The following is a 10,323-nucleotide window of genomic DNA, read 5'->3' on the forward strand; positions in this document are numbered from 1 at the left end:
ATATAAGGTGGTGCATGAAAAACCGGCCCCAAGTACAGGCTGCTTGCCAATTACGCAGGATTTGTTGACCACTATGAGCAGAATAGGTAAACTTGTAATAATTAGGCAGTGAAGAAATAACAAATAAGCTAATGCAAACAACAACTTCAAAACAATAGATGACAATTGGTAGTCGACAGTAAGCAGTGTAGTATTCAGGGCCTATTTTTCGTGCGCCACCCTGTACCATTGAAATGATATTGTAGAAGTTACCATATTCTCTTTACAAAATGTGACACCAGACACTGGATTATGGAGCGCGGACTTCGTTCGGTTGTAAGTCGGTCTGCTTTCCGTAACAATTGAACATGCTCTTTTACCTCGGATCAAAAAAAGACAGAAAATGGCCACTCGTGTGTGCCATGCCGACTTTCTTTGTATGTGTAATAACAAAAAAATCTTGCCTTTTTACAAGTGTTCCTTCTACTGTTTATCGAAATAGCTAAGTAAGCTGATATGCTGTTTTGTTACCTGAAAAGGTGTATGTATTACATAACACATAATTTTATGTAATATAGGTAATTATAAAATACATTTTAATTACCAGTCATTGACGCTCAATAGAATACCTGGAAAAGAACCAGAAGTTCAGAGTTCAAAAGAGGTTTGAAACAGATCCAGAATGGGCGTGCGCAGCGAACGAAACGAACAACAACTCGATACTGAACTATGAGCAAGTGGTCAAGCGAAGAAGAACAAGCCGAGTGAGACTAAGACTGGGACCGAGACAGATGGGAATGGGACCAAGGCTGGAACAAGACCAGCCGGCGTGCCATTGCAGGAATTAGACTGACCATTTCCCGTTCCCGGGAACTATAAGTAGAAAGCCGCGACTGAGACTGAGACAGATGGGAACAGGACCGAGGCTGGAACGAGACTGGCTGACATGCCGCTGCAGGAACCAGACTGACTGTCTCCCGTTCCTGGGAACTATATGTAGAAAGCTGCGACTGAAGTGAACTATGAAAGACCATTCCCTAGAATTCGTTCCTCGCTCATTCTGTTCATCTTGATGAACCGTTCCAATGGACCCGTTAGTTCGCGAACGACCCATCTCTAGTACATAATGCAAATTATGTGTATTGACCTGGAATGTAATGATATTAAAGGTCTGTTGATATTGTTATCACTTAAAGTTCACCCAAGATTGTGCACTGATTCATAAATTACCTTCAAAAAAATTTTTCAACAATTCCTTCCAGTCTATTTTTCCAGTTATTGAAGCAATTAATAATCCATTTCCATTTCCACATCTCTATTCAATGGTGACTGTGACAGGACGGCACCAAGCGAAATATGAACAGACCTTTCAATTGTTGAAATAAAAATTTTTGAGATAAATGATTCATATTATTGTTTCATTGTATTTTACAATATTATGAAAAGCAAAGTTGCTGGTCACCACATAGCAGAGATGCTGAGCTGCGAATAAGCACAACAAAAAGACTGCCACAAATACATAAAGCTTTCGGCCAGTAAGGTAAGCCATTGTATTTGTTACACGTCCATGAGATTGGAAGTGATAAAACCATTGAAGGAGCAAATTAAAATTAAATGCTGCCTACAGATGAGACAAGCTGGGAATACTGATCTCAGCAGTAAAGGTAGGAAGCTGCTACACTGTATGTTTATACGGCCACACTTGGAGCTGTCTCTCTGGCAGTAGATAATCTCTTTTCCTTCCCATTAATATCCTTTACGGAAAGTGAATTTCTACAGAAAAGATGAAAATTTGTACAAAGTCATCATTAAAGTGCATCTTGAATCATTTAAATTCTATAAGACTGTGTCAGATAATAACCAGGCTCATTAGTTAATACCCAGTTAAATCTACTTTAATTGAGAAACACCAATACAGACAAAATTTCATTTCATAATTTTGTCAAAAACTATTCACAATGGAGTCAAAGGAAATGGCCATTGTTGAAAATTCATTACAAAATGCAATATGCCAAGATGTCAGAAATCCGAGCTTGGTAACGGATGAAGGTAATGCACCAACTTGTGAACTGGTCGATGGCAAACAAAACAACAAGGTTGGCATCCCACTATCAATAAATGATGACACTGGTAATGTAACTAATCATGATGTCACTTTTATGATGCTCAATGAGATAATTTCTCAGTTCTCACCAGGAAACATTTTTTCAGATAGTGAGACTGAAGGGCACAACAGCGAAAATTCCTTTGATTACTTGCTCACGAAGTCAAAAACGCAAGAAACAGTTCATAAAAACAATGTAAATACTAGTGAGAGACACAATTTGACACAACTCTTGCAACAAATAACACAACAGTTTACAAAACAACAGGAATTTCAGGAAAGTGTAACAACAACTTAAGGGTATGACATAGCAGTTGTAATGGTCCGCCTGGTCGTAGATATTGCTAATTGCTGTAATCGCACTATTTCACTCCCATTTACGGAGCTTGTTAGCACTTGATGTTAGGTTGGCGCCATTACAATGCATTGTATTGTAGTAATCGCTGCTGCTGCTTGCTGGATCGCTGCTGTGTCTCGATGCTGATGCTGGCTCTAAATCTGGTTGTCTAGGGTAAAAACATGAGGTCCCGTGTTTTTCATGTGCTTTTGATGATAAAGAACGAGCGAAACCAACACATATGTAAACATCAAATATTTATTACTTTGGTGGCCATATTAATTCCACTGTCCACCAAAGACCATAACACAACACAAAGTAGTACTCCCTTTACATGTTCTTTGCATTGTTTTTCCATCCCAAACAATAACACAGAAACACACTTCACCAAAGTGACATTCCGACTGCCTCTCCGACCCTTCTTGCTGCTTGTATTTATAACATTGTCAAAGAACTACTAAAAAGAGATATAGTTTATAAGTCACATGTATATCCGTTATCATAATTTGTGCAGAAAAGTTATTAATTTGCATCGAGTGACATAATTTAACATGTTATTAAAATGACAGACAGATTTGTTGACTTGACAGAATAATTCTTTGTTACAAAAAAGCAGTTTTTTAGAAGTTTCTCAATTTACTTCTCTAATTTGCATAAATAAGTAAGTAACATGAATTATTAAGAATTACATTGGTTTTCGTCTAAAATAGGATTGATTACGTGAATACTGAGTGAAAACGCTCCTAGTGAACAAATAGGTTTCACTGGGTGATTTTTATTTAAGGAGATCCAAAATACCTAAGTTGGCCACTACATTTCGTACTTCATATTAATTATTTAAGATAAACTTAGTGTTTTTACATGATGACATTTGCTGTATCAGTGATCAAGTGATATTAACTTTTGTGTGGGTCAGTTATTCAGTATAATTTAATGGGTTGACTGTTTATGGAGACATGTTATGCAATCATTGTTAACATACACAATAACTTTTCTATAATCATAAATACTCATTAAACTGGTTGAATTTGGAAGGGATCGCATACTTCATTAAAGTAAAGGCTTTAATATGTTCCGTTACACAGTTCACAAAACATCAGGAAAATATAAGACAACAGTTTACATAGCAAAATCAGGCATTTAATGATTTCAGGAATAGTATTAGTCAACTGTTCAGTGAGGTGAGCAAAACTATATGCACTGAATTATCTGATGAACTATCTGGAAGTTGACTGAGCTAGGTAAAAAACTAAAACAAGAAATAATTACCAACATATCCTACAATATAAATATGTTAATGGAAAGAGTATCATCCATAGACGATAAACAGGAACAACTTGCAGGTGAGTTACAAAACCCTCGTGAAGCATATTCTCGAATTCAGATGATACAACCCCAAGTGGATGCGTCGGTAAAAAATTGGATGTACACAGCCAGTGACCTGCAAGACGTGTGCAAAAACTTACCTACAAAAGTACAAAAGTTAAGTCTAAGAGTAGACCAGTTAAGTGTAGAGTTACAATTTCCCTAAAAACAGAGAGATAAGATATGTGCAGATGTAAAAGAAATAACTGAAAAAGTTGAAGCCAGTATGCTGTATAAGGGCAGCACCCTTGCTGAAAAGGTAGTGTTAGAGTGCAAGATTTATGTACATACAGTTGAAGCAGCTCTAAAAGAGAAAGAAAGTCAATTTCTAGCTGAAACAGATCCAGGTTTAAAGGAAGCAGAGGAAAGGTTGTGAGGCAGTATTGCTAAAATTACTGACATTACAAAAAAACATTTGACAGATAACAAACCCATGCTTTTGGAGAAGATGGATACTTTCAATGGTTACCCACAATACGTGGTTAGCCTGTCGAATGAAAATAGTGAAGGTTGCAGAATGCAACACTTGCCAGCAGCTGTAACTGTCAAGCAAGCACAGTTGCCATGCGCTATGTCACAAGTGAACATAAATACGCAAGTCACTCATAGCACAGCGTCTTTGTCAACATTAATTGCAGATGAAGGATCACTTAGGCATTGACAATTTCCGGTATTTACCTCTGAAGGGAAAAGAATAAACCCCACGGCCTTTATCAGAGCATATCAAAATGTTTTACCTCGTACCTGGACCACAGCACAGAAAATTAGATTTGTTGTTGGATACACACAGGGTGACTTTCTGCTACGGGCAACAGACATGGCAGAACATTGCAACTACTATGAACAGTTTGAGAGAGCCTTTCTGGATAAATATTGGTCTTAGGCCATACAAGAGAGGCTCCATTCAATAGCAAACATGAAAGCTTAAGGGCCTATTTTGAAAAATATTTGAATAAAACCAGATACTGGCTGAACTCGGTGTCTCAAGTTGATGTGTTGAAAATTTTAAAGAGCTGTCTACCTGCCCACATTAGGGGAAAACTCATTACCACCCCGGAACACAACACCGAATACTTTCTTTCTGTCCTGGACTCAATAGATTTGATATACGAAGAGAGACCAGTACAACCGAAGACTGTTAATATGCAGGTAGTGGCATAGAGATTTATGGACCAATAAGTGAACAACGGATTCATGGTACAACACAGATGGTAACCTTACCCCACACAGACCTATGGTAATCGTCCCTACAGAAATTAGCTTTGTCAGCCGCACCTTATCCGAAGCTGAATGTTGATATTCAGTTATGGAGTTGGAGGCTTTGGCTGTAATATGGTCATTTAAAAAGTTTGGATATTTCCTTTGGGGTAAACATACAAAAGTATACTGTGACCATCAGTCCCTATAATTTTTGTTAACTTGTAAATTGCTTCACCAATGGATAACCAGGTGGTGTACATATCTTCAAGAATTCAGTTTTGAAGTAGTGTACATAAAAGGAAACCATAACATAATAGCTGATGCTCTTTCTTGATTACCACAAGGCTTAGAGGAATTAAATGATCTTTCAGAGCAGGAAGGGGAAATGGAAGACAAAACTCTCTGACCATACAATGTCCACATGTGTAAACACATGGAGAAATTACAGCAGGAAGACACACACTGGAATAAGGTAAGAGCAAAACTTATGCAAAATGGTGATGAAAACTTAAAAAGGTTTTTCACTATTCACAAAAGTATTCTGCACCATAGGAACCATCCCAAACTAGAACAATGGCACATGCGTGTGCCAGAGGAATACGTGGATGATTTTACCATGTCTGTATACAATACTACAAAGTGCACTGACGAAATAGGTAAATATTGTTATATCCACAACCGTAGACAAAGAGTACTCCTGGTGGTAAGAAAGTGTATTGTCTGCCAGAAAACAAAACATTCTAACATCTCTAAACAGATTGAACTACAACCATTGTGGCTAAAACGAAAAAAAAGAAAAAAGTCTAGAGAAGGTATCTGTGGGTGTGGCTGGACCCTGTCCCAGAGGTAGGGGTGGCGTAAAGTATATAGTTTGTTTGTATGATATTTTCACCAAATATGCAAAACTGAAGACTGTACAAAACAATACAGCCAGTTCAATTATAAGACAAATCAAACAAGATTATTTTGTAAGAGTAGGAAAACCAGAAGTCATATTAATAGATAATGCCTCATTGTTTGTTGGATGTAAATGGAAAGAGTTTGTAGATTCCAACCAAATCAAACACATTTTAGTATTCAAATTTCATCCCGAAGCATCCCCCCATAGAAAGGGTGTTTAAGGAATTCAACAGGTTGTGAGGACCTATATGCCCCATGAACATACCAAGTGGTTTGAATATGTCACTCCCTTCTTACAAGTTGTTAACAACCTTCCACATACATCAACTAGATTTACACCAAATGAGCTAATGTTCAATTGCAAACAAGTAGGTGAGTGGGAGAAGCCTTTGCCCAAGATACCGATACAGGAATTATCACTGGAGGATAAAATACAAGCAGTAATTAACCTCGAAACCTGGGCTAAATACAGTAAAGGAATTTATGATAGAAAATTGAAACATACAACACAATTTTATATAGGACAAAAGGTGTTACTTGGAACACATCCCCAATCCACAAAAATTGGAAAATTGAATGGTAAGTGGCAACTACTATACACTGGACCATACATAATTACTAAAATCCCCTACCTGGGAGCATACACATTGATACACACCAACACGTGTAAAGAAAAGGGCCTTTATCCACACAAAGACTTGAAAACGTTTATATATTGAAAGAAGGACTGTATACCATGTAAGTTGTATAAATGTATAATAATATTCGATTTACACTGCTGGAAAGTCACATTCCAGAATTTATGTCGTTAGTTGTTAAGGAAAATTTTTGTTTGTATTTTTTTCATATATATCTAATGTGTAAACGATGAGTGGTTGTAATGAGGAAGACTTTTACTTTTATGTGTCTAATGATGACAATAGTCTAAATACAGTGCTTTGCTTTGCTTGTAGCCCAGTTGTAAACAAATAAATGAACTTGTGAAATGCACGGTAGCGTGCAGTGCAACAACTCGCCATGACTCAAGTTGTATCAGAGCGACACAGCGCATACGCATTGGGAAACAAGCTGGTCAACAAACCACAAGTGCATGCATGCCAGACAGGCACAGCTGGAAGCGTTGGAACCTCCAAAACAAACAAACCTGATGAGCTACAGCCTGCACTAGCATTTGTAAAGCTTACTGAATAAACAGGCATAGAAAATTAGGGGAGAGATTTACTACACCTATGACTATCTACACAATACACACACACAAAGATAAGTTAAGGGATTATATACATAAGAAAGGTATGATAAACTAGGAGATATTTACTTAAGCTATGCTACTATATATGTACTATATTCACACATTTAAGTACTGAAAGTGCACACACTAATTATACTTGGTAGATGAGAAAAGTCTTGCTGAAGGTAAACGAGCGAGTACAGTATAAGTGGCAAACTGAATAAGAGGCCACACCATGACTCTAATACACTTTATCTTTCTGATTTATATGGAATGACATGAAACATGTTTTGTGATAAAACAACTGCACACTGAAGTGAATGAATACATGGTTGAATATATGAAGAAAGTATTAGTACCCACTGAGCCACTATACACTTATCTATGAAGATTTAGTTTTAAGTTGGTATTAAGCTTTTTCTTCCAGGGAATGATGCAGTGACACGTCCTAAAGTGAAGAAAGATAAATGCTTGTAGAGTATTAGGTACCATATAAACATAAAAAAGGACCGCACTGCAAGTAAATATAGCTATAAGTTTATGATATGTATGAATGTGATAGTGTAAAAGTATGTGAAGAAGAAAACAGTTGCACTATGTCACATATCATGATGCTGAACTGAGGTTGAGTACTACCAAATAATCAAGGGGTCTAAACCTAACTACTGTGAGCATTGACCACCTACGAAGGCATCAAACACCTGGATTACATTTAAATTTTTATGCATGTTTGTTTCTTATGTAGATGTTGTGTTATGCTCATTATATGTAACATATTGTATTTATGATACAACTCTGCAAAATCTCAGCACATGAAATGGTTACCCTTTATGCAATGAACATTACAAGTAAATACTGAGCTGCACTTTTAAATAATGAACAAGTATTTGATACAATTGGTATCGTCAGATTTGAGTTGTGCTTAGAAACAACAAATTATTTTGTTCTTGCGATCACCATTAATTCTATTAATTCATCCCTCAGAGCTACCCATTCTTCTTCTACTGTATTTCTTTCCCCCATTCCTGTCAATTGTTCCCTTATGCTCTCCCTGAAACTCTCTACAACCTCTGGTTCTTTCAGTTTATCCAGGTCCCATCTCCTTAAATTCCCACCTTTTTGCCATTTCTTCAGTTTCAATCTGCAGTTCATAACCAATAGATTGTGGTCAGAATCCACATCTGCCCCTGGAAATGTCTTACAATTTAAAACCTGGTTCCTAAATCTCTGACTTACCATTATATAATCTATCTGATACCTTTTAGTATCTCCAGGATTCTTCCAGGTATACAACCTTCTTTTATGATTCTTGAACCAAGTGTTAGCTATGATTAAGTTATGCTCTGTGCAAAATTCTACAAGGCGGCTTCCTCTTTCATTTCTTCCCCCCAATCCATATTCACCTACTATGTTTCCTTCTCTCCCTTTTCCTACTGACGAATTCCAGTCACCCATGACTATTAAATTTTCATCTCCCTTCACTACCTGAATAATTTCTTTTATCTCGTCATACATTTCATCAATTTCTTCATCATCTGCAGAGCTAGTTGGCATATAAACTTGTACTACTGTAGTAGGTATGGGCTTTGTGTCTATCTTGGCCACAATAATGCGTTCACTATGCTGTTTGTAGTAGCTAACCCGCACTCCTATTTTTTTTATTCATTATTAAACCTACTCCTGCATTACCCCTATTTGATTTTGTATTTATAACCCTGTAATCACCTGACCAAAAGTCTTGTTCCTCCTGCCACCGAACTTCACTAATTCCCACTATATCTAACTTTAACCTATCCATTTCCCTTTTTAAATTTTCTAACCTACCTGCCCGATTAAGGGATCTGACATTCCATGCTCCGATCCGTAGAATGCCAGTTTTCTTTCTCCTGATAACGACGTCCTCTTGAGTAGTCCCTGCCCGGAGATCCGAATGGGGGACTATTTTACCTCCGGAATATTTTACCCAAGAGGACGCCATCATCATTTAATCATACAGTAAAGCTGCATGTCCTCGGGAAAAATTACGGCTGTAGTTTCCCCTTGCTTTCAGCCGTTCGCAGTACCAGCAAGCTTAAGTTATGTTACATAAAAATTACTGTTCCTATGTTTTCTTATGGTTGTGCAATTACTCACAAATAGAGAAAGTACTTCAGAATTTTACTCTCATGAGAATCACTACCAGATAGGCTAAACTTCCTTTTGTTGGCAATAATAAACAGATGCAGTCCTATTGAATTGCCTTAGTGCTGTAGTTAATCGTCTACTTTGTGTTTTCCAAATAAAAATAAAATATTTGTGATTTTCTAATTAAAAAATAGAGAACTATAATCTTTTAAAAAATAGCTATCAAAACTGAATACCTTGCTTTTTTCTAATAAAGAAACTATTCAGTTAGTGGTCAATGTTTTATGAATGGCTTCTGGCATCCTTTATGCTCCATCTATCAGTTCAGTTGATTACTTACACTTTAAATAAATGCCCTTCATTCTTCTGACCTCTTATCTCCTTTACTTGTGTACTGGTACAGGAACTTATGATTACAAAAGAAGTCTACGACTCCTTTAATTGTCTATATGTATGTAAGTCTGGAATGTCCTCCCAAAACCCTGGATGGATTTCAACCTAATTTGGCACACCAACAGCAAACTTCACGAGTATCAGCACTGTGCGGTTTGTAACCTCCTATGCACATATACGGAAAGAATGTTCCCCCCTCCAGCTCTTGACGTATAGGCTGCTTTGCAAGACAGGTTGTGTTGTAGTAGTATGAGCCTGCCTTGTCAACCTGATTTGCTGGGCAGCCTAAAGTCAGGGGTAAAAAAGTGGTTTTCCAGCACACAACGTGTAGAATGCCCAGCTCGCCAGGTGTATTGTGGCAGTAGTATTGGCATGGTTTTTTTGACCTATTTTGCAGGAGATATATGTGCGGATGGGCATGGCTGGTGAAACTTTGAGACAGATAGGGGAGGGGCTGGTCTGTTTGTGCAAGTGTTTGGAGCTTATAGGCACTCAGCTCTGAAGTTATCAGTGACTTGGGGAGGGGGGGAGGGATTGAGAGGGGGGGGGGGGAGGATAAGCAGAGGGATCAGGAAGGCATGAACAGAGTGAGGGATTGAGTGGATGGACAGAGAAATGGAAAAAGGAAAGAGAAATGGAGAGAATGAGATTGATAGGGAGAGAGGGTGATCAAGAGAGAGAGAGAGGGTGAGG

Source organism: Schistocerca nitens, chromosome 4, assembly GCF_023898315.1.
Source record: "Schistocerca nitens isolate TAMUIC-IGC-003100 chromosome 4, iqSchNite1.1, whole genome shotgun sequence".
Classification (NCBI taxonomy): Eukaryota; Metazoa; Arthropoda; class Insecta; order Orthoptera; family Acrididae; genus Schistocerca; species Schistocerca nitens.